At 37.1% G+C, this 26,936-nt stretch overlaps 1 pseudogene; it reads right to left on the reverse strand.

The window, feature by feature from the left end:
- Nucleotides 1-24,495: 24,495 nt before the first annotated feature.
- Lmntd1-ps1 (lamin tail domain containing 1, pseudogene 1) lies at nt 24,496-25,440 on the reverse strand (annotated as a pseudogene).
- Nucleotides 25,441-26,936: the final 1,496 nt, after the last annotated feature.

Consider the following 26,936-nt stretch of genomic DNA (forward strand, 5'->3'; position numbering starts at 1 on the left):
CAGGAACAAAGGAATCAGTAGCCAATAAGATTTCAGTCTTGAGGAGTGAGGCAACCTAACATCTCACCATATGTAATGCAATCTTAACATTATACTAAGAAAGACAGTTTCAAAGGGCATAAAAGGTAGAAGGAGGGAGACAGACACATGCAGAGAGAGTGTTCATGGTGGTCATTTCTGAGCAATTATACTGGAGTTGGTCCTTGAAGAGAAAGAGAAAGAGAAAGTTCATGAAGCTGACACTTGAGCTTGCAATTTTTTTCCTTTAGGTTTTCTGCTTTGCAGTTTTTAGTTATTGGCGTTCTTCTTATAGACTTCTTAACACCATTCTACATCTAGAAGTTTCTTTCTCCATCCATGTATAACCTTTCATCCTTACTTCTTATTCTATAACACCTAATGCCTCAACCCAAGCTGTTTATAACAGCAAGTTATCGGAAATACAGACTCACACAATCACTTTGTTCTTTGATTTTTCTTTCCTTTTGTTTTGTGAGAATGGTCTGTAGTTTGGACAAAAAAAGAGAGCAAATTTGTCTAGTTAGGTGTGTCATAAAGATACTGAAGGATAAACGATGATGGGATAGGATAATTAGAAATGTATTGTGAAAAAATATGATGAGTAATAATGTTTGCTATGCTAAACTACTAAGTTTACTTTTTCACTTGAGGAAGGGATCCAGAGAGTGATCATGGAAACACACATGAAGTCTAACGAGCCAGATAAATAATAATATGCAAGTGTTATTGGATGAGGCCGGGAGGTAGCCAGATTAGCAGCAATAGCAAAGGTAGATCATTTAACTGCTCAGTCATTGAGGTACTGTTTTAAATAAATAGTTTTTTTTCTGTGTAAATAGTATAAGGTTAAGAAATACAGTCACTGGTTTATTTCACTGTTTTATTTATATTAAGAATAATTCATTTACAAATTTCACTTTCTATTTATTTTGCCAAAGTTAAATTTTTCTCTAATATTCCAATACTAATCCCTAGTCTTATTCAGCCTAATTTATCCCATTTTTATATTTACTAATGAACATCTTAGTAGATGCTATATTATGTTTTTTCATTTATTTGCCTAAAGACATTGGAGGTAAAGGGATGGATATATCAGGTACTTCTGTAGCTGATAGTCCTTTCGTAGAGTGGTGCTGTAGACTGTGCCTGGTCTAGTGGAGAGAAAGACTCCCACAGACAGCAACACAGTTCCCCTTGAACTTTTAAATATCTTCAACTGGAAGAATATGCTATTTAAAAAATTCCCATCCTCGTCAAGAAAACTTCTCTTTGAAACAGATTTGAGACCACTACAGAAAACCATATGGAAAATTGTGGAGCCCAGTTCCAATGAATAAATCTATAGGACATTCCCACATGTGAAGCCCAGAAAGACTGTAGAAAAGAAGGGCAGAAAGACTGTAAAAAGTAAAGGGTCAGGGAGTTTGCTGTGAGACTGTCTCTCCTATTAATATCACAAGTTACACCCATAAAGTTTCATGGATGGTACTGGATAGACACGAGCTCAACAAGTACAATAGCAGTAGACATGCCAAAGTAGACAGGGAAAAGCCCATGTGAGCTCAACTCCACACACATTGTTAGAGGCTACTAAAAAAATACCAAGAGTGTGGGAAGTATTTCTCCCTAAAAGTACATCAACTGGTTATGTATATCAAATGGTCAACCCTGAAAACATACTGAACAGATAATATTTAGGAGTGTTAGAAGTGTGTATGTGTGTATATATACATACATGTATATATATTATATTTATATATGTTATATATATAATATATGTATATAATATATGTATATATTATATGTATATATTATATGCACATATAATATATATTATATGTTCTGTTCCCCCAGAGAGTTCTGAGTAATTAAAAGCTGAAAAGCTGAAAAAAAACCCAATGGACCACCTTACCGTAAAATAGATAAAATGGAAGACAGTATCAATTGACCAAGTCTTGAACACAGGTAGTTGAATTCACGTTCAAATGCTCATACAGACAAAATAATGTATGAGCAAAATATAGACTATGACACAGAATGAAGTGCTTAAACTTATGAATCATGGAAATAGAAGAAAGAATTCCAAACTTAAGACTTTCTTATTAAATTCATGAATATGGCAAAGATGTTCAATGTTTTCAACTTTTAATCAGTTTAGGGGTTTATGTTTCAACTGGAACAAGAAGACAAGAGATAGATATAAAAGGGATGCAAACAGGAAAGAAAGTTTCAAAATATACTTACTTGCTGATGACATTATTCTATATATGAGATGCCAAATATTCTACTAGAAAAGTCTAAGAACTGATGAAACTTTCAAAGAAGTATGAGGATTGAAATCTAACAAAGAGAAAAGAGTAGCATTTCTGCATAATAACTAAATACATGTTGCAAAAGGAATCAGGCAAACAATCCTAAAAAATCGCATCAAAACTACATCAGAATAAAACCACCTACGTGTGTAAAAGAATTTATTGTGGAACTTTTCAGTCATTAAAGAAAGAAACAGATACTAAAAACACAAAACAAAACAAAACAACAACAGCAACAACAAATCGCCACTTTTCATCATGCAGTGGCAGGAGAATTAATGTTGTGAAAAGTCTATAGATTAAATGTAATCTCCATTAAAATTCTAATTCCTAGACCTAAAAAACAACCAGGTCTAAATTTACATAGAAACACAGAAGATCTTAAATAGCCAAAATAATACTGAGGAAAATGTAAATATGATTTAACTTGTACCACAGAGCCTTAGTAACTAAAGCATCATGGTTCTTTTATGAAAAGAAATGCATATATCAATGGAATAGAGTATAGGACAGCCATGAATTAGCCAAAATAATCTTGGGAGAGACAAAAAAAATGAACAAAATTAAAAGGGGCAATTGTTTTAATTCTTGATATAAAGTTAAAAAACAGAGATATGATGCTAGTGATGTCACGCAGGCACACACATCATTGGAACAGAACAGAACATCCAGGTATCAAACCATGAAGCTATTGCCACCTGAGGTTTGACAAAAGTGCCAAAAATGGAAAATAGAGAAAAGACAGACTCTTCAACAAATGGTGCTGTGAAGAATGTATAGCCATATACAGAAGGAAATTACACGCCTCATTTCCGTGCAAAAGTTAATTCAAAATGGAACAAAGATGCAAGTTCTAAAACTCAGATGCTGTTAAGGGAAAGCATTTGCCACAATCCCATATTAGGACTTTCTACAAAAATTCTAATACTCAAAGAAATACAACCAGTAACTGACAAAAATTAGAATGCCTCTCTATAAAAATAAACTAGTGAATGAGTGAAGAGACAGCTTACAGAATGAAAGAACAAAATCTTTGCCATCTACACATCTGGCAGAAGGTTAATACATTGAACGCATAAAGAACTAAAAAGAGCCTGAAAACCAATGGCTGTCACATCCCAGTCAATAAATGGATAGTGAGATAAACAGCTATTTATTTACAAAATATATAAATTTATTCTTTCATATGTTATGTCCTGTTAGGTTTCTCCTCCTTCCCTTTTTCCCAGTACCTTCCCCAAAACCTCCCTTCTCCCTCAAATCCACTTCTCTGTTTCCCTTCAGAAATGAGGGCGCCTCTCAACGATATCCAACAAACATGGCATAATACAGCAAATACAGAGGCGAATGCCAGCAGCAAACCACTGAGCTGAGAATAGGTCCCCCGTTGAAGGAATCAGAGAAAGAACTGGAAGAGCTTGAAGGGGCTCGAGACCCCAAAAGTACAACAATGTCAAGCAACCAGAGCTTCCAGGGACTAAGCCACTACCTAAAGACTATACATGGACTGACCCTGGACTCTGACCCCATAGGTAGCAATGAATATCCTAGTAAGAGCATCAGTGGAAGGGGAAGCCCTGGGTCCTGCTAAGACTGAACCCCCAGTGAACTAGACTATGGGGGGAGGGCGGCAATGGGGGGAGGGTTGGGAGGGGAACACCCATAAGGAAGGGGAGGGGGGAGGGGGATTTTGCCCGGAAACCGGGAAAGGGAATAACACTTGAAATGTATATAAGAAATACTCAAGTTAATAAAAATAAATAAATAAATAAAAAAAAACAAGTTTCATTACGACTAGGCACAACCCTTATAACAAGGATGAACAAGTCAACCTAATATCAGGGAAAGGTTCCAAAAAGAAGGCAAAGAAGTGATAGACATCTCCCACTTTCACTGTTAGGAGTCCCACAAGAACATGAGAGAACCTAGGTCAGACCCATGTAGGCCCCCCAGTTTTCCCTTAAGTGTTTCCAAGACCCTATGAGACCTGCTTAGTTGATTCTGTGTGCCATGTTATTGTAGTGTCCTACATTCCTCTGGCTCTGACAATCCTTCCTCTCCCTCTTCTGCAGTTTCCTGTGCTCTGTCTAATATTTTGCTGTGGATCATTTTATCTTGTGAGGCTTGTCTGATGATGATTGGGCTAGAGTCTATTATAGCAAAGATATCATTAAAAGTCATTAAATTACCTTTATTTTTTGACCAGTTGTATTTGATTTTATTCTACTTCTTATATGTATCTATATATGTATCTATATATGTATCTATCTATCTATATATGTTTATATGTATATATGTGTACAAATACACACACACACACACACACACATATTTGCCTGAAAACACTGGCAGTGGCTGAAACATGGACCCTATGAGGACATTAGGAAGATGTTGAAATATTTTTCACTGAAGGTAGTTTACTCTAAACGGACTCTAATTTAGAAGTCTATTGTGATCACAGTGGAGAATAAATGTGGAATTGGCATACATCAAGTGATTGAGAAGAGTAGACACATGGATGTTATTGAATAATCTAGGTAAATTAATCTAGATAAAATATATACCAGCAAGAAAGCCCATCCTTCCTGTTCAAGAGCAGTCTACAAGCATTGTTTTAATGCCCTTCTCAACCCTTTGAAAATCCTTTGCTCTGATGTTAACCCTGGCTAATGTAGCAGTAACAGGGTGGGCAACAGCAAGGACCCTGGAGACAGAATGCTTGGCATCAGTCCGACATCCACCAGACTACCTGGGCTACTTTGCGTTAGTTCATCTCTTTCTTTCTTTTTTCTCCTTTTCTATAGTACATTTTTTATTAGATATATTTCTTTACTTATATTTCAAATGTTATTTCCTTTCCCGGTTTCCTGTCCATAAGCCCCCAACTCCTCCTCCTCCATATGGGTATTTCCCCCATCCATCCCCCCTAACTCATCCCCCCATATTCCCCTGCACTGGGGGTCCAACCTTGGCAGGACCAAGGGCTTCCCCTTCCACTGGTGCCCCAACAAGGCTATTCCCTGCTACATATGCAGTTGGAGCCCTGGGTCAGTCCATGTATAGTCTTTTGGTAGTGGTTTAGTCCCTGGGAGCTCTGGTTGGTTGGCATTGTTGTTTGTATGGGGTTGCAAGCTCCTTCAACTCTTTCAGTCCTTCCTCTAATTCCTCCCAAGGGGTCCTGTTCTCAGTTCAATGGTTTGCTCCTGGCATTGACCTCTGTATTGGACATGCTCTGGAAGTGTCTTTTAGGAGAGATCTATATCCAGTCCCTTTCAGCATGTATTTTTTAGCTTCATCAATCTTATCTAGTTTTGGTGGCTGTACACACACACACACACACACACACACACACATATATATGTATATATATATGGAGTGGGAGGATCTGCATTTTGGTCATCTTTCTTCTTGAGCTTCCTGTGGTCTGTGGATTGCATCTTGGGTAATTCGAGCTTTTGGGCTAATATCTGCTTATCAATGAGTGCATACCAAGTGTGTTTTTCTGTGATTGGGTTACATCACTCAGGATGATATTTTCTAGTTCATTCCATTTGCCTATGAATTTCATGAAGTCATTATTTTTGATAGCTGAGTAGTACTCCATTATGTAGATGTACCACATTTTTTGAATCCATTCCTTTGTTGAAGGGCATCTGGGTTCTTTCTAGCTTCTGGCTACTGTAGATAAGGCTGCTATGAACATAGTGGAGCATGTGTCTTTATTGTATTGGAGCATCTTTTGGATATATGCCCAGGAGAAGTATAGCTGGGTCCTCAGGAAGTGGAATGTGCAATTTTCTGAGGAACCTCTGGACTGATTTCCAGAGTGGTTGTACCAGTTTGCAATCCCATCAAGAATGGAGGAGTGTTCCCCTTTTTCACATCCTCACCAGTATCTGCTGTTACCTGAGATTTTTATCTTAGCAATTCTGACTGGTGTGAGGTAGAATCTCAAGGGGTGTTTTGGTTTGCATTTCTCTGATGACTAAGGATGTCGAACATTTCTTTAGGTGCTTTTTGGCCATTCGATAATCCTCAACTGAGAATGTTTTGTTTAGCTCTGTACCCCACTTTTAATAGGATTATTTGGCTCTCTGAAGTCTAACTTCTTGAGTTCTTTGTATATTTTGGATATTAGTCCTCAAACAGATGTCAGATTGGTAAAGACCTTTTCCCAATCTGTTGGTTGCTGTTTTGTCCTAATGACAGTGTCTTAGCTTTACAGAAGCTTTGTAGTTTTATGAGGTTCCATTTGTTGATTCTACTGATTTGTTTGAGTTAATTTAAAACCCCGACATTTTGCTGAAGTGGTTTATCAAGTTAAGTACTTCTGGTGTAACTTTTGGGGTCACTTAAGTACTCTATCTTATCATCTGCAAATAGTGATATTTTGATTTATTCCCTTCCAATTTGTATCCCTTTGACCTCTTTTCATTGTCTGATTGCTCTGGCTATGCATTTGAGTACTATATTGAATAAGTAGGGAGAGAGTGGGCAGCCTTGTCTAGTTCCTGATTTTAGTGTGATTGCTTCAAGTTTCTCTCCATTTAGTTTGATGTTAGCTACTGGTTTGCCGTACATTGCGTTTACTATGTTTAGATATGGACCTTCAATTCATGATATTTTCAGGATATTTATCATAAGGGGTGTTGAATTTTGTCAAATGCTTTCTCAGCATCTAATGAAATGATCATGCGGTTCTTATCTTTGAGTTTGCTTATATAGTGGATTACATAGGTAGATTTTCATATATTAAACCATCCCTGCATTCATGGGATGAAGACTACTTGATCATGATGCATGATCGTTTTGATGTGTTCTTGGATTTGGTTTGCAAGTATTTTATTGAGTATTTTTGCCTCAGTATTCATAAGAGAAATTGGTCTGATGTTCTCTTTCTTTGTTGGATCTTTGTGTGGTTTCAGTATAAGAGTAATTGTGGCTTCATAGAAGGAATTCAGTAGTGCTCCATATGTTTTTATTTTGTGGAATAGTTTGGACAGTATTGGTATGAGGTCTTCTATGAAGGTCTGATAGAACTCTACACTAAACCCATCTGGTTCTGGGCTTATTTTGGTTGGGAGACTTTCAATAATTGCTTCTATTTCTTTAGGAGTTATGGGGTTGTTTAGATTGTTTATTTGTTCCCGATTTAAATTGGGTACCTGATAATCTGTCTAGAAAATTGTCCATTTCCTCCAGATTTTCCAGTTTTGTTGAATATAGTCTTTTGTAGTAGGATCTGATGATTTTTTAATTTCTTCAGATTCTGTTGTTATGTCTCCCTTTTCATTTCTGATTTTTTAAATTTGGATATACCCTCCATGACCTCTGGTTAGTCTGGCTAAGCTTTTACCTACCTTGTTGATTTTCTCAAAGAACCAGCTCTTGGTTTTGTTGATTGTGTGCACAGTCCTTTTCATTTCTACTTGGTTGCTTTCAGCCCTGAGTTTGATAATTTCCTGCCTTCTACTCCTCTTGGATTTATTTATTTCTTTTTGTTCTAGAGCTTTTAGGTGTGCTGTCAAGCTGCTGATATATGCTTTCTCCTGTTTCTTTTTCAGGCACTTAGAGCTATGAGTTTTCCTATTAACACTTTCATTGTGTCCCATATGTTTGGGAATGTTGTATCTTCATTTTCATTAAATTCTAAGAGGTCTTTAATTTCTTTCTTTATTTCTTCCTTGACGAAGTTGTGATTTAGTAGAGCATTTTTCAACTTCCACGTATATTTTGACTTTCTGTCATTATTGTTGTCATTGAAGACCAGTCTTAGTGTGTGGTGATCTGATAGGATGCATAGGATTATTTCTATCTCCTTGTATCTGTTGAGGCCTGTTTTATGACTGATTATATGGTCAATTTAGCAGAAAGTCCCATGAGGTGCTGAGAAGAAGGTATATCCTTTGAATTTAGGATGAAATATTCTGTAAATATCTGTTAAATCCATTTGGTTCATAACCTCTGTTAGTTTTTCCATGTCTCTCTTTAATTTCTGTTTCCATGATTAGTCCATTGATGAGAGTGGGGTGTTGAAGTCTCCTATTATTATCGTGTGAGGTGCAATGTGTGCTTTGAGCTTTAGTAAGGTTTCTTTTATAAATGAAGGTGCCCTTGTATTTGGAGCATAGATAGTTAGGATTGAGAGTTCATCTTGGTGGATTTTTCTTTGATGAATATGAAATGTCCTTCTTTATCTTTTTTAATGACTTTTGGTTGAATGTCAATTTTATTTGATATCTGAATGGCAATTGCTGCTTGTTTCTTTAGGCCATTTGCTTGGAAAGTTGTTTTCTAGCCATTTACTCTGAGGTAGTGTCTGTCTTTGTCTCTGAGGTGTGTTTCCTGTATGCAGCAAAATGCTGGGTCCTCTTTACTTATCCAATCTGTTAGTCTATGGGGGAATTGAGACTGTTGATATTGAGAGGTATTAACAAATATTGATTGTCACTTCCTCTTATTTTCTTTGTTAGAGGAGGAATTATGTTTATGTGTCTCTCTTTTGGTTTCATTGCAAGGAAATTATATTCTTGCTTTCTCTACTGGTTAGTTTCTCTTTTTGTGTTGGAGTTTTCCATTTATTATCCTTTGTAGGGCTTGGTTTGTAGAAAGATATTGTGTAAATTTGGTTTTGTCATGGAATATCTTGGTTTCTCTATCTATGTTAATTGAGAGTTTTGCTGTATACAGTAACCTGGGCTGGCATTTGTGTTCTCTTAGCATCTGTATGACATCTGTCTAGCATTTTGTGCTTTCATAGTCTTGAGTGAGAAGTCTGGTGTAATTCTTATAGGTCTGCCTTTATATGTCATTTGACCTTTTTCCCTTACTGCTTTTAATATTCTTTCTTTGTTTTGTGCATTTGGTGTTTTAGCTACTATGTGACAGGAGAAATTTCTCTTCTGGTACAATTCATTTGGAGTTCTGTAGGCTTCTTTTATGTTTATGGGCATCTCTTCTTTATTTAGGTTATGGAAGTTTTATTCTATAATTTTGTTGAATATATTTACTGGCCCTTTAAGTTGGGAGTCTTCACTTTCTTCTATACCTATTATCCTTAGGTTTGATCTTCTCATTGTGTCCTGGATTTCCTATATGTCTTGGGCTAGGAGCTTTTTGTGTTTTACATTTACTTTGACAGTTCTGTCAGTGTTTTCTGTCAGTTTATTTTCTCCCTGAGATTCTCTCTTCTGTCTCTTGTATTCTGTTGGTGATGCTTGTATCTACGGCTCCTTCTCTCTTCCTTAGGTTTCTATGTCCACAGTTATCTTTGTGCTTTCTTTATTGTTTTTATTTCCATTTTCAATTTGTTCACCTGTTTGGTTGGGTTTTTCTGAAATTCCGTTAGGGATTTTTGTGTTTCCTCTCTAAGGGCTTCTATTTGTTTACTTGTGTTTTTCTGCATGTCTTTAAGGGAGTTCTTTATGTCTTTCTTAAAGTCCTCCATCATTATCAAAAAATGTGATTTTAAATCTAAATCTTGCTTTTCTGGTGTGTTTGAATATCCAGTATTTTCTTTGGTGGGAGAACTGGGCTCTGATAATGCCAAGTAGTGGTTTTTGTTGCTTAGGTTCCTGAGCTTGCCTCTACCCATTGTGTTGTCTCTGGTGTTTGCTCGTCTTCCTGTTTCTGGGAGTGACTTGACCCTGCTGTAGGTCTCTGTGTCAGTACTCCTGTGGAACTGTTTTCCTGTTTCCTTTCATCCTTTTCTGAGAATAGGTGCTCTGATTTCAGGTGTGTAGGCATTCCTGGAGACTGTCTTCCAGCTCTAGGCATGGGCAGGAATCAAAGGGTCCTACCCCTGATTGCTCCTAGGTACTAGCACCCAGGGGGCACAGTTGGCACTAGGCCATTCCCTCTTGGGTCTGGACTGTGGGCAGAGGGCAGTCTCCTCTGACTTCTCAGGAGTGTCTACACTTCTGAGGGTCCAGCTCTCTCCACCATGGGATTTGGGTGCAGGGAGTTGTTTGGCCTGATCAGTTCGGTCCTGGGTGCAGACCAGAACCATGGGTACCAGCGGCTGACTGTTCCTATGTCCCTGTGTCCAGAGGCACTGTGCAGTTTCCCCTTGGATCGGGGATGTCGGCAGAGGTGTGCAGGAGTGACAGTCTGTTCTGCGGTCTCAGGGTGTCTGCCAGTTCATCTCTTTCTAAATTGTAATCATATTCAAGAAACCAAGGATGGTGCCATCAGTACTTATCCTATGAGGGATTAGGACATGGCTCAGTCAATAAACTTCCTGTTAGCATGAAACTCTGTGTTTGAATCCCTAGTTCTCCCAAAAGTAGCTGCAATCCTAGTGTGAAGATGGTGGTGAAAGGAAAATAACCTGGAGCTTGTTGCTTGATAGTATAGTTGAGTAAATGAGCTCCAGGGTCACTGGGAGATCCTGGCTGAAATTTAAGATGGAGAGAAACCAAGGAAGAAGTTTTACATCAACGTCTGGTCTCCATAATATATGTACATGTGTGCTCACAGATGTGGTCACACACATATTCATATTCATTTATGTATGTACATAAACGAACTATGTGAGTACCAGTAAGATTGAATAGGATAGGCTTTGCTAAAGAGTAAGTATGATCAATACTTGCTTTGATTATTATTGTGTTTATTTAAATTATGCCATATATTATATCAATTTTAAATATCATATATGGTATTTAACACATGTCATATTATATGTGGTTTTGGTGATTAGGTGGATTGATGAAGGAAGAAGCTGGTTTTATCAAAAAGAATAAAAAATATTGTCAAGATATGCTGAGAAATATGTGAGAATAACAATTTGGAAATGGTGAAGATGACTATCAATGCTATGATCACTAAGAGTGGAGCACAAAAGGGGCTGTATAGTACAAACCTAGATCCAAATGAAATGAGTCTGGTGGTTTAACTGCTCCATCGTCTCTGCCATGTTAATGCTTGGTGCCCAGTTGGTGACCGTGTTTTGGGAGGTTTAGGAAGTGTGACCTTGGTGGAGGAGGCATATCATAAGTGATGGGGTTTGAAAGATTAGAAGTTTGCACCATTTTGACTTTACTTTTCTGTTCTTGCTTGTGAATTGAGATGTGAGCTCTTGGCTGTTCCTGCTGCCAAGCCTGCTGCATGCTGCTGTGCTTCCCTGCTGTGATGATGATGGGCTCTTATTCCACATATCTGTGAGCACAAGGTAAACCCTTCCTTCTCTAAGTTCCTTGTTCATGGGGTTTTATCACAGCAATAGAAAAGTAACTAATGCAAAATGGAAAACCTCAAGGGATTTCCCTGGAAAGCCAACAGACTGCAAGTTAAGGTACTGAGACAACATTGGGACGTGGTGTATCTGCAAGATAGCTTGAGAGAGGAATAAGAAGTGGAAACTGTATGGTTATATTTTATTTATAAGTGGAGCTTGGATTATATGACAGGGTACCTGAAAATAGATTGGAATTTAAGTTATGAAATTATGAGCAAGAGAGAGGGGGAGAGAGAGGAAGAGAGAGACAGAGAGAGACACACAGAGAGACAAAGAGATGCAGACACAGAGACAGAGAGAGACTGGGGGCTGGAAAACTACAGAGACCTAAAGTATAGAAGAGAGGAAAAAAAGTTTAGGATTGAGCTTCACAATTTTAAACAACAGCAATAAAACAGGATCATATACATTCAGTAGCAGAAATCTTCTGACATTCTGACACAGCTAGCATGGATTTATTGAACAGAGCTCTCAAATCTGTGACTGGTTATGGCATTTTAAAGGGTCCATGTATTAAAACCACTTCATATGTGATTTAATTTCCATCCGTTAGCAACTTAAGAGTTAAGGTGCCTCTCCATCTAGCAGAGACATGATTTGGAACATAGATACTGCAGAATGCTCCAAGGATGCCTAGCCAGAGGTTTCAGCTTATTATGAGTGTGATAATCACTTAAATAGCCACCTAATTTTCACATATCTTGGGTCCTTTATATTTTTTTTCCTCTCTAAAGAATCATATAATCTGAAGTTTAGCTGGATGGTTCCTATCTTCCAAACTCTTCTTGTAATTTTTCTCAATTGCTAATTCTACTGGGAGCATTCAATGTTAGATAGTATTTTTAATTTATATATTGTGGTAACTTTCGTTTGAAGAACTCAAGACACTACACACATTTTCTTCAATTATCTGGTTCTAAACTTGTACTTGTAACTAATCCTCTCATTCTATTCTTTGGCTTTCAGATGCTTACTATTCTCTTCCCAACTGCAATTTCCTTATGAATCCCATTGCCTTGAAAATTTCCAAGACCGCTTAACAGGAGTGCCATATTTAGCTTCTAAATGTGTCTAATTCTCCTATACAAGATTGTTCTCTTTTCACCTAGCGTCAAGGGATTGACTCAAAATAACTACCCTTTTGTTACAAAGAAAGAAGAGCAAACCAAAGAAATTCAGTGAAGTGGAGGCTCCACAATCACTTTAAAAAGAAGACTCACAGAATATCTGAACTCCAGCAGTTTCCACGGTGCCAGTTTTGCAGTCCTCGCTTTGCTCTTTGGGAATTTCAGGGTGAAGAGCTGATTTGATTTATGATGTCACACGGTATGAAAAGGAAGAGAGGTTAAATAACAGGCTTCACATTTAGATTAGAGTCCTAGAGACCAAAGCCATTACGCTGCTTATTTTTAGTATTCAATGTCACATAGCTTTTGATTTATCACCCAAGGCAGTATTTATCGTGGAATTTGACTCCTGCGGCCATTGTACATCCCTCACCAGATTTTATAGGCCTTTCTATAGGCCTTTGTGAGACATCCACCAGGTGAGAAATATTAATTATGGAAAACTAGGCTCATTTTATAGCTTCAACATTATAACTAATGCAAATAATGTTAAGATCCCTATGTGATAATATTCAGACACTCATGCTTAAGAACCTCATTTCATAATCTCCCAGTTGCACTAAGTTTCTAGTGGGCTGACTCAAGTAACACCATCTCAAGTCAACAGCTCTTAAGTTATTATTATTTCATCTTTGGCTTTGAGAAATTGCTTTCCATAGACGTGGACGATGAAGCATCCTGAGGTTTGGAAGTCCCTTTGCTGAGCTGAGTATGAAAGAAGAGGAGGAAGATACGTGAGCAGGAGGAGGTGCTGTACAGAAAGCAAGTGTGTGGTCTCAAAATGCTGAGATGATTACTAGGAATCAAAGAAAATAGGCAACTTCCTCTAAGTACTTGGGTGCATGGCTTCAGGGAGAAACCAAGACTAAGAATTTAGAATTTATCAGGCTACAGATGGTATAATTGAGTAACCGCTATCTAAAATTCTTGGGACCTTAGTGGTTTAGGTTTAGAGACTTTAGTTTTTATATCTGCAAATACAAAATGAGAAAATGTGTAGGTGCAAATAAGAACCAAAAATTTGTTTCATATGTTCTGTCTGTCATCTATCTATCTATCTATCTATCTATCTATCTATCTATCTATCTATCTATCATCTATTATCCATATACCAGTGGTAATTTTATTAGATTTAAAAATAATTCCATGCATGAACCAAAGTTTTCTAGAATACATTTTTCCACTTCTACAAATATGAAATTTGAACACATTTGGAGCCCAGGATTTTGCATTGGGTGTTTTCCTTCTGAATAAATATCCATAAGATGGGTTGTAGGAAAGGTACACGCTAGTACCGGAGCTACTGATTCTGAACTGCACCTGTACATTGTCCAGCTGTTCCTTTGCTGTGCTTAGTTGCTCATCCATAAAGGACTACTGAGGTTGTAAGTTAAATTACCTCATTACTTGTAAACTTCTTAAAAACAATCTGTTTCAATGAACATTGTAGAAATCTATTACCTCTGGATATATTGGATAATATTTTTAAAACATTAAAATATTTTATATTTTCCTTTTAAAATTTTTACTATATTGGTAGAAAGGAAATACAAAGCATAATTTTATTAAAATATGAGAAATTATACTTTATTTTTCACAATTATAGCAAGAACATTTACTTATATTACTAGACAAGACAAAAAGAAAAAAAAGCTTTTAGCTTATATCTCATCATATGGAAGAATGTTACCTCTTACAAAAAATGAATTTATTCAATCTTTAAAAACATAAGATATTCTAATAAAAATCTATTTGAAGAAATACTATTAGAAATTGATAATAAACCTATCACACATCCCATAATGGTTAATTTATCAGTAGATGTTGAAATAAGCCATTGTTTCTCTTAGAAAGCAAGGATGGTTTCTGTCTCCAGAGTAAGCAGTAAAGATTAAGATAAATGGAAACTTGAACGACATAAATATTGACATCTTGGGCGAGGACTACTGTCATTTTAAGTGTTCCATAGATGTGATCTCCAAATCCTATGAAAAGAGTCTTATTTTTAAATGCTAGTCTAAAACTGAAAATACCATCAATACAAAGATTGTTTCACCAGATACTTTATCCCACCCTTCAGAATTTCTGTTGGCTTTGGCAGGTGGTTTTAAATATGCTAGCCTTAACCTTAAGGTAGAAGGTGACAGTACCTTAGCTGCCGCAAGTACTAAGGTTCTTCGCTTTCATCTCTTGTCTAGATGTGGTGGTGGTGTGTGTGTGTGTGTGTGTGTGTGTGTGTGTGTGTGTGTGTGAGAGAGAGAGAGAGAGAGAGAGAATTTAAATGCATCTTGAAGTGGAATACCTTTAGTTGCATGTCTTGCCTTGTACAATAAAATTGAAGCTGCTTTTATGTAAGAAATGGGTGAATGGTTATTTGTCAGATAACTATCCATTTTTTGATGCAATAAATTCTATTAATAAGTAATAAATGCCAATAACAATAGTAGACACTATTATTTGTTATGAATTGTTTATTTATTAAGCTATTCAAGCTACACAATAGCAGAATGAAGCAGACTCTATTATTGCTAACCTTTTCATAGGTGACAAAACTGTATAGAATTAATAAGTAATCTGAGAAAATGCCACCCAAGTGATGCTGATGATGTGAGACATGAGAATTCTTGCCTAAACCCATTACAAAGCACCACAATGTATACTTGGTGAATTCTTCCTATGGATTGCAACATGTATGAAGCGGTTTGATGGTAGTCAAGCGAAATTATGAGAAAGAGAATGTTACCCCAGCTCAGCATGTCCTGAAGTTCCTCTTGAAGATTTTATGTAAAATTAAGAGACATTTTTAAGGAATGGATATCTTTTTGCATTGAATTTTTAGTTTTTAAATTTTCTTGATCATCAGTGTTTATGTCTCATCACTTCTTTCCCCCTTCCTCCCTTTCTCCTACTTTCCTTTCTCCTAAACCATCATGGAAACATTTTTTTATCACCAATGCTTTCTGCTCAGAGAATAGCAGACCTTCTTGAGGCTCACAGACAGACTAATAATCTCCCCCAAATCCTTTCAAGACTTGGATATTTCTGCTGATCATTAATGCATGGTAGCTCATACTGTCTCGGGCAAGGAAGCATATAAAAATCAATGCAAGGATTCAGTTAATTAATAAACTGATATACAGATTCATTCACACTGATATTTTCACATGGAATGAAGAATATAGGTTGTGAAATTGTCTGCCATGTCTGTGAATTAAAAACAATACATCTTCAACTGATTGGATATTAAAAAATTAATTCAGTCTCACCTCATCTAAAGTTGTTTTAGTTGTGTCAGAAACTGTATGGAATCCAAATGCTTCATCCAGAAAGGTGCTTAAACCACCATCCTAAGAGAACACAGGGATGGACCTATGGATCCATCCATATATGTAGCAGAGGATGGTCTTGTTGGGCAACAGTGGGAGGAGCGACCCTTGGTCCTGCCAAGTCTTGATGCCCCAGTGTAGAGAAATGCCAGGGCAGGGAGGTGGGAGGGAGTAGGTGGGTGGGTGAGGGAGCATTCTCAAAGAGGTAGGGATGGGGATGGGATAGTGGGTTTTAGGAGGGGAAACCAGGAAATGGGATAACATTTAAAATGTAAATAAAAATGCAATTTCAGAAAGAAAAGAAAGGTACTTAAGCTCTCAGATCAGATCTCCTCTCTAACAATTAGGTGCATAAAGAATTTAGTGTTTCCTGTCCATGCTGCCTTACAATGCCTGCCAAAAAGGGCTATATCCACTGTAACTGTGAACTAAAATAGCCCTTTTCTTTCCTGAGTTGCTTTTATTGGTTATCTTATCATATAATGAGAAAAGGCTAATAGGTCTTTCTACAAACTTTGTGACACCTCCTTAATATCAAGACCTACTTTCTTCTCACTGCCACATCTGGACTTAGCAATCTCAGCTTCTTCCAGAAATGCCAGGACATTTTCTAAATCTTAACCCCCTGTCACATTTGTTATTCCAAATTTCTCTGGAATTAAAAGAGTGAAAATTTCTTTCTTGTCTTTTATCCCTGGGCTACTTATAAATAAACTGTGGAGTGTATCGAATTCCATTTTATTAGCATCAATATTTCAAACCAATTTTGCCATGAAATCATATTTTGTGTGAAGAAAGCTCCATGTTAACTACTCTAGGTTTATTGGTCTCAATGATGTTAATAAATTCATTCTAAACAGATGATTTGCTTTCTGACTTTGAGGGAAGAAACATTTACAGAGAGGGGCACACATACATATAAACTGTATGTATCCTAATGTTCTTAGGAAGGGTATATATAACATAACCATACTTCTTTAGTGACTCTGGTATTGTGTAACATCTATCTGTCAATAGAACCGTACAATATATAATGAACAAGCTCTGGTGAGATTTGCTGCTGTCATCATGTGGTGTGATGGAGCGTGTGGAAATTGAATTCAGTTTGACCACAGGTATGGTATGAATGTAAATAGAAAAGAGAGGAGCTACGGTATTGTATATGTTTAGTGAGCATGATTGACTGTAATTGTAAATGCTCTGAACGGGACCATTTATATAAGAGATATAAAAACTTAACCATTACATGGTTTTACTTTATTCTTGAAAAAATATCTAAGAATACTTAAAATTAAGACACCAGAAGGATGCTAAGGAAGACCTTTTGTTACTGCTAGTGGTTTGTTTTACTGCTGTTCAAAAATATTTTCAGATTACCAAGTGAATTTGCTCTGCTATGTTTAATAGAGAAACAGGGCAGCAAGTTCAGGGAGGTTCCCAATGGAGAGAGAAAGTTAAAAGTAGAAAAAAATGTAATTCCAAATACCTGGCTTTCTAGCCTGAAAAATCTCAGAAAAGATCATTCTTTCTCTGTTAGGAATAGATATTCTTGCTAAAACTTGAAATAATGATACTATTATTTCTAGAGACCGTGCAGGTCTCCACTGAGTTTGTTATCAACAAACATCAATTTAAAAGACATCCCTTTCCTTTACCTTTACACTAAATTTGGTTCCAATCTTGTTTAAAAATTTTCAGTATTCTATTTATGTGTAAACCTGCCCTAAGAGAATGTATTTTTCAAATATTTTCCTTGAAGTGTTTGTTTATGTTCATATATTCAACGTCAAAAATAAAATATTCTATGTTGAAAGTACTGAATATTGAGCTATGAATGTGTCAATAAGGTCTTTTGTCAGCAGACAAACTGGCCAACTTATTCCATGTTTGCCTGTATGGATATTTTCAACATCAGGTCATATACCAGGCTTGGCATGCAACAGCTTCTCAATCTAATAGAAAAAAGAAAGAAAAAAGAAAGAAAGAAAGAAAGAAAGAAAGAATAAAAAGAGAGGGAAAAAGTTGTAAGATGCCCATGAGATTTGGAGCAAGGCAAGAAATATAAATGGCTTGGAGTGACGCCCAGTTTAATTGATAGATTGGCTGCATTCAAGAGGTTTGAACGTTGGTGTAAGGTTTCTATATTAGCACATCTATTGTTGTTTCCCTTGTGCAGCTCTCATTTATGTAGCCAAATAGATGAGACTTAGGGATGTAGCTTCTCTGACATTTCTCAGGAGACAGTCTCACAGAAAATTTACTGTTCTTTTGACTCTTACAGTCTTCCTTCCTGTTTTCCACTTGGATCCCTGATTATATGCAGAAGCTGTTTTGTTGACATTTCAGTCGGACCTGAGATCTCAATTGACAGGCAAAAGAGGAATGCTGGGGAATGGTCTTTTGCAGGAAAGAACACACCAATTGGTTGTCTAGTAGAAAATGGTCAGCCCTGATTCCACACATGTAACTGACATTATACTGACTGAACAGATTTATATATTTAGAAACACACACATGCATATGCACATGCACATGCACACATACAATTAAAGAAAATGATGTCATGAAATTCAATGAGAATGAGTTGGATACTTTGATTGGTATGTGCGTGTTACATGATATGATAGCTGGTCTGTTTCCCTTGTTAAAACTTTTATACCTTGGTTCAGAACACCCACTCTGATTTACACTAACTGTGTTTAAGCACTACTTTCTAGCTAGGTAATTTTGATAGTTACTAAATGCTGTTTTTTGTTGTTTATTCTGGTACAGGGAATTGAAGTCAAGATATCATATACAACAGAAGCAGTATACCACTCAGTATATTTCTGGTTTTTTTTTTTTTTTTTGATCTTAAATATCAAACATTGGGAGTGAGTTGAATAGGAAAGTGGAATGAACAACTGTCATTATTTCTAGAGTTATCAGATATTTAAAGGATATTATTTCTTTTCAAGTTATGCTAAAACAAACACAACCCTAGCCCATAAGTATATGTTGATGTTTTATGGGGTGGAAGGAAGAAGGGACAATGCAGAAGTAAATATATTAACATGAAAGGGTTTGTGGGTTCTGAGGAAAGAACTGGAATGTGGGAACAAGGACAGCATCAAGGTATTGGTCACGTGCAGAAATGATGCCATAGGCCTTGGCAGAACCTGGAGGTGAAAGACGACAGAGCTAAGAGAGATGTGCACCTGTGTTGCAGAGAGCTGATTTCTAATGGAGCCAGACTTTGTATTAGAGTGATGTTCTGTCCACATTCATGAGCATTTTAGCAAGCCTGAGCAGAGTTTGAATCAATACATTTTGTTTTAGAATTTTCTAATCTGCTTTTTCATATGTACCTAAGTTTTAGCATTTGATTGTGACTAATTCCACCTGGCATTAAAAGAACTTTGGATCCTTCCAGTTTTCATCTGTGCCCAGAGCTGGGCCTGTGCCACAGCTCTCCATACCCAATCCTCTCCAGAGCGATCTGGTCTTCCAAGAGTACTGACACGCCTGAGAGCAAAGGTGAGACCACCACTTCTGCTCAAATACCTGGCCCAAGACCAGAGCCCTCAGGATACCAAGGAACGAAGAAACCAAGGAACCAAGGAACCAAGGAACAGCCAGGGACAGGTTCTTTAGTTTCTATCTGCACCCCAGAGATGATCTTGTGCTGCAGCTCTAAATAACCAAATTCTGCACTGAGAGAACTTGTCTCCCACGAGCGCTGACACACAGGCTTACATGAGAGACATGCCACAGAGAGAGCAAGACCAGTTAACACCAGAGATAACCAGATGGTGAGAGGCAAGTGAAAGAGTATAAGCAACAGAAACCAGGGCTACTTGGCATCACCAGAACCCAGTTCTCCCACCACAGCAAGCCCTGGATATAAGAAAAGCAACATTCTGATTTAAAACCACATCTCATGATGATGATAAAGGACTTTGAGAAAGACATAAATAACTCCCTAAAGAAATACATGACAATACAGGTAAACAAGAAGTCCTTAAAGATGATACACAAAATTTGCTTAAAGAATTACAGGAAAGCACAACCAAATAAGTGAGGAAATTGAACAAAATCATTCAAGATCTAAAAATGGAAATAGAGGGTTGGGGATTTAGCTCAGTGGTAGAGCGCTTGCCTAGCAAGTGCAAGGTCCTGGGTTCGGTCCCCAGCTCCGAAAAAAAAAAAAAAGAAAAAAAGAAAAGAAAGAAAATAAAAATGGAAATAAAAACAATAAAGAAGTAACAAAAAGAGACAATTCTTGAGATAGAAAAACCTCAGAAAAAGAACAGCAATCATAGACATTGGCATTACCAACAGGATACAAGAGACAGAAGAGAGAATCTCAGGGGCAGAAGATGCCATAGAAAATATTGACCCAACAGTTAATGAAAATGCAAAAAGCTCCTAACCCAAAACATCCAGGAAATCCAGAACAAAATGAGAAGACCAAACCTAAGGATTATAGGTATAGAAGAGAGTGAGGATTTCCAATTTAAAGGGACAGTAAATACTTTCAACAAAATTATAGAAGAAAAGTTCCCTAAACTAAAGAAAGGGACACCCATATACATACAGGAAGCCTATAGAGCTATAAATAGATTGGACCAGAAAAGAAATTCCTCCAGTCACATAACAGACAAAATACCAAATGCACAAAACAACTATTAAAAGCAGCAAGGGAAACATGTCAAGTAACATAGCAGACCTTTCGGAGTTATACCAGACTTCTTACCAGAAACTTGGAAAGCAAGAAGATCCAGGGTAGAAGTCATACAGACCCTAAGAGAACACAAATGCCAGCCCAGTCTACAATACCCAGCAAAACTCTCAATTAACATAGATGTAGAAAACAAGATTTCCTTGACAATACCAACTTTACATAATATCTTTCTCCAAATCCAGCACTGCAATGGATGGTAGACGGAAAACTTCAACATAAAGAGAAAAACTAGACCCTAGAAAAATCAAGGAAGTAAACTTCCTCAAGAAACCCACAAGAAGATAGCCAAACAAACATAACTCTACCTCTAAGAACAAAAATAATAGGAACAACAATCACTTTTCTTTAATATCTATTATCAATGAACTCAATTCCCCAATAAATAGACTAACAGACCAGATAAAGAAACAGGACCCAGCATTTTGCTGCTAACAGGAAAATCACCTCAGAGTAAAAGGCTGAAAAACGATTTTCAAAGCGAATGATCATAAGAGACAAGCTGGAGTAGACATTCTAATATAGAATAATATTGACTTTCAACCAAAAGTTATCAAAAAGATAAGGAAGGACACTTCATACTCATCAAAGAAAAATCTATCAAGTTGAACTCTCAATTCTGAATATCTATGCTCCAAATGCAAAGGCCCCTACATTCGAAAAAGAAACTTTACGAAAGCCCAAGGCATAGTGGGAGACTTCAATCCTCCATTCTCATCAATGGACAGATCAGAGAAACTAACAGAAGTTATGAACCAAATACATTTAAAAGATATCTATAGAACATTTCATCCTAAAACAAAAGAATATATCTTCTTCTCAGCACGTCATGATACCTTCTCCAAAACAGAGCATACAATGAATCCCCAAACAGGCCTCAACAGATACAAGAAGATTGGAAAAATACCATATCCTATCAGATCATGGTGGACTAAGGTTGGTCTTCAATAACAACAAAAGCAACAGAAAGCCCATATACATATCGGAGCTGAACTATGCTCTACTCAATGAAAACTTGGTCAAGAAATATAGAAAGAAATTAAAGACTTTTAGAATTTAATGAAAATAAAAGCACGACATAGCCAAACTTATGGGACACAATGAAAGCAGTGCTAAGAGAGGAAAACTCATAGCTCTGAGTGCCTCCAAAAAGAAATTGGAGAGAGCATACACTAACAGCTTGACAGCACACCTGAAAGTTCTAGAGCAAAAAGAAGCAAATATACTCAAAAGGAGTAGAAGGCAGGAAATAATCAAACTCAGAGCTGAAATCAACCAAGTAGACATGGAAAGCTTTGTGCAAAGAATCAACATAAGCAGGCTCTTTGAGAAAATCAACAAGATAGATACACCCTTAGCCAGACTAACCAGAGAGCACAGAGAGCGTCTCCAAATTAACAGAATCAGAAATGAAAAGGGAGACATAATAATTGAATCTGAATTAAAAAAGTCATCAGATCCTACTACAAAAGCCTATATTTGACAAAACTGGAAAAGCTGGATGAAATGGACAATTTTGTGGACAGATACCAGGTTCCAAAATTAAATCAGGATCAGATAAACCATCTAAACAGTCCCATAACTGCTAAAGAAATGGAAGCAGTCATTAAAATTCTCCCAACCAATAAATAACCCAGGACCGGATGGGTTTAGTACAGAAATCTTCAAGAACTTCAAAGAAGACCTAGTGTCAATACACTTCAAACTATTCCACAAAACAGAAACAGAAGGAACACTACCCAAGTTTTTCTGTGAAGACACAATTACACTTATACCTAAGCCACACAAAACCCAACAAAGAAAGAGAACTTCAGACCAGTTTCTCTTATGAGTATTGATGGAAAAATTCTCAATAAATTTCTCACAAACGAAATCCAAGAACACATCAAAATTATCATCCATCATGATAAAGTAGGTTTCATCCCAGAGATGCAGGGAGGGTTCAATACATAAAATTGATTAACATGGTACGTTACCTTGATAAACAAACAAACAAAAAAAAACCCCATATGAACATTTTATTAGATGCTGAAAAAGCATCTGACAAAATTCAACACCCCTTCATGTTAAAAGTCTTGGAAATATCATGAATTCAAGGCCTGTATGTTAGCATAGTGAAAGCAATATAAAGCAAACCAGTAGCCAACATCAAACTAAATGGAGAGAAACTTGAACAATACCATTAAAACCAGGGACTAGACAAGGCTGCCCACTCTCCCCCTATCTATTCAATATTGTACTCAAAGTCCTAGACAGAGCAATCAGACAACAAATGGGATACAAATTGGAAAGGAAGAAGTCAAAATATTACTATTTGCCAATGATATGATAGTATACTTAAGTGACCCCAAAATTCCACCAGAGAACTCTTACATCTGATAAACAACTTCAGCAAAATGGTTGGATATAAAATTAACTCAAACGAATCAGTACCCTTCTTCTAATCAATGGATAAATGGGTTGAAAAACAAATTAGGGAAACAACATTATTCACAATAATTACAAACAATATAAAATATCTTGGGGTGACAATACCAACCAAGTGAAAGATATGTATGACAAGAACGTCAAGTCTCTGAAGAAAGAAATCGAAAAAGACCTCAGAAGATGGAAAGATCTCCCATACTCATGGACTAACAGAATTAATATAGTAAAACTGGCCACTTGCTGAAAGCAATCTGCAGATTCAATGCAATCCCCATTAAAATTCCAACTCAATTCTTTGTAGAGTTAGAAAGAGCACTTTTCAAATTCATTTGGAAAACAACAACAAAAACCTAGAGTAGTGAAAGCTATTCACAACAATAAAAGAATATCTGGGGGAATTCACCATCCCTGACCTCAAGCTGTACTACAGAGGAACAGTGATGAAAAATGTATGGTATTGGTACAGAGATGGACTGGTAGATCAATGGAATAGAAGATCCAGAAAAGAACCCACACAGCTATGGTCCCTTGTTCTTTGACAAAGAAACTAAAACCATACAGTGGAAAAAAGACAGTATTTTCAACAAATGTTGCTGGCTCTACTGGTGGCCAGCATGTAGAAGAATGCAAATTGATCCATTCTCATCTTTCTGTACAAAGTTCAAGTCCAAGTGGATCAAGGACCTCCATATAAAACCAGAATCACTGAAACTAATAGAAGAGAAAATGGGGAAAAGACTGAAACACATGGGCACAGGGGAAGATTTTCTGAATAGAACACCAATGGCTTATGCTGTAAGATCAAGAATCAAGAAATGGGACCTCATAAAATTGCAAAGTTTCTCTAAGACACTATCAGCAGGATAAAAAGGCCAATAACAGATTGGGCAAAGATCGTTACCAATCCGGTATCTTATAGAGAGCTAATATCCAATATATACAAAGAACTCAGTAGCTAGACTTCAGAGAACCAAATAACCCTATTAAAAATGGGGTACAGTGTTCAGGAGGCAGAGGCCGGTCGATTCTTGTGAGTTGGAGCCAGTATATTCTACATGGCAAGTGCTAGGCCAGCCGAAGTTATATCACCAGACCCTGTCTTAAAACAGCGAAAGAAAGAAGAAAGGAGGAAAAAAGAACGATCCACGTCCTGTGGTGTTTCAAACACCACATCTGGAGGCTGAAGTGGGAGCGTTAACCTAAGGTTGAGGTCAGCTTCGGACATGAAGGAGACCCTCAAAAATTTATTGCAATTATTCATTTTGCTGTAAAGCAACTCTACAGCCGTTACTCACGTTCACAGATTCCATGGTTTTCCATTTTCTTATGGCTTTGATTTCTTTTTCTTGGTCCTTGGATCTGGTTTGGGCTTGGTTGACTGAGGCTTGGGCTGTGTACCCAAACTGCTTTCAGAAATGTCTGAGTCATGCGATTCAATCAGAGAACTGTGGGGATGTGGAGGGGTGTCAGGGATGCGGCACTAAGGACTCTTATTGGGGAAAATGGTTAGCAGGATTTCCTTTTCTCTCAAGAGAACAGGGCAGACTTGGGAGGGCGTTTTCTGTGTCGGTTCTTGTTTTCCTTATTTATGGAAGACACAGATGCTGTTGTCCGTCCAAATATGTGGCTTTTCAGTGATGGGATCACCACTGAGCATCTTTCAAACTCAATGTCAGTCTCCAGCTTCTCCCAGACTTGCTTTCAGTGGATGGGAGTGTACCAGGCGATGGCCTCACCGTTGGGCTTGCACAAGATGGTCGTGCAGTCCCGACTGGATTGGAACCTGCTCTGTTCCTCCCAAACGAAGTCCGTTGGCTGCTGTGGCTTTGCCTCCAAAGCTGCTGCCCACACGGTCACCGTGCAACTGGCCTGCATTGTGATGTGGGAATCGGTACAGGGAGACTGCGTGTCTGTTCACGTTTTGCTGGAGGATGTAGTTTCCAATCTCCACTTCCTTCTCATTGCAGGAGTTAACAAGCCTCACAAAGAAACCCTTGACATTTACCTCAGCTATTTTAATGTCTCCAAGAGAACTTGATACAAACTGGCCAACTTCCTCAGGAATCATAGAAAGGTGGTTGCTCATGTCCTCTGCTTGAGATATATGCGATGTGAGCTTCTTCGAGTCTCCAAACAAGGAAAGGAAATAATCCTCACCATCCCCCAGAACGTAGTTATCCAAGTCAGAGCTCGGTTGGGGCTGCTTCTTTAGAGACATGAGGCTTGTGCCTGTAAAGGTACAGAGTAGAATCTTGACATCTGCCTCCATGTTCTCTCCACGGTTTGTGTATGCTCTTGTGTGCCTGTGTGCATATATATGCCTGCTTATTTTGCAGCCATAGGCATACAATGGCAGGCATGATAAGGTAAGAGGAAAACCTGCATTAATGGATAAGTTTCCTCATTATTTCATGTAGGGTCTAGGGCTAGAATTCCATTTACAAGGCTTTCAGGTAAATACCTTTAGTTACTGAATTATTTCACCAGCACTAGAATATACCTTAAACATTTATTATATACAGTTAGACAAATAGACTTTTCAGTCATTCTATATACTTATATTACTTCAGGCTGGAACATAGAAGAGAAATTAAAAGCTCCCTTGTGACTTGGTGTTTTGAGATGATCAAAATAGATTGTTTTCTATTTTTAATTCCCAACGTTTAAGCTCTCTGTTTTTACTTTGTATAAAACAATGGTTAAACTTCTAATTATAATAATTTCTATTTATCCTTTGAATTCCTTCAGATTTTGTCTCATGCATTTGTAAGCCTTTTTTAGGTGTAGGCAAATTTAAATTTTTTTGCTCTTATCATCTCAGTATTTTGTTTCTAATGGCTTAACCTGTATTTATTTTTATTTATCCTGTTTGAGATCTGTTGAGTGTATTGAATCTATATGTTAGCCTTTAGGTAATCTTGGGAAGTTGTAAGACATCTTTCAATCTGTTGCCTCTAGATTTTATTAAGCTGACCAGACTTAGTGATTGTATGTTTCAGGTCTGCTGTTTCTATTGGTTTCACTTTATATTTTTATTTTTATGGTTTTCATGTAGGAGTGTGGCGCCTTTACTTATCAGAACATGGGTTTAATGTGTGTTTTAAAGTTGCCATGATTGTAACATTTATATTGTATTAGGATGATATGTTCCAATCTTCTTTTCCTTTGAAAGCCATAGGGGTTTTGTTAAATTCTTTGAGTAATTAATGATTTTGTATAGTTTTCTAATTATTTTCGAACTTTAGTGTAGAAGACTAAATCTTATTTCAATGCAATGGGATGGAAGTTTGTTTGTGTTTGATCATGAAACAGATCCAAATAGCAGTAGATCACAAATCATTTCTTTAAACGTGGTTCAGTATTTATGAATTTTTTCATATAATTTTAATGTGCAGTTAGGTGTCGAGTCTCAGATCTCAGAAATGTTTCACCCAGAAGTAAAAGCTTAGAACAACTGGTGTACTGTATATGGTCAGATCCCCTTGAACAGTTCCAGGCTCAGCTCAGGGCTTATACATCACTTATTAGAATCACTTTTTAAAGTTCCCATTGGTCCAAAACCACCCAGAGTTTCTTATTTTCAGGGACTTGACATGAATATATGGTAGAAAGCAATGGCTTCAGTTTTGCTGGTTTGCCAAATACCTGAGGTATTTAAGTGGGGGTAGGAAGATGAGAGATGGGAAGAAAGGAAACAGTTTTACTATTTCATTTTGTACTACAATTTAGTGACCTAAGAAAAGATTTTATAATCTGTAATTTTTA

This window comes from Rattus norvegicus, chromosome 5 (assembly GCF_021556685.1).
Source record: "Rattus norvegicus strain SHRSP/BbbUtx chromosome 5, alternate assembly SHRSP_T2T, whole genome shotgun sequence".
Taxonomy (NCBI): Eukaryota; Metazoa; Chordata; class Mammalia; order Rodentia; family Muridae; genus Rattus; species Rattus norvegicus.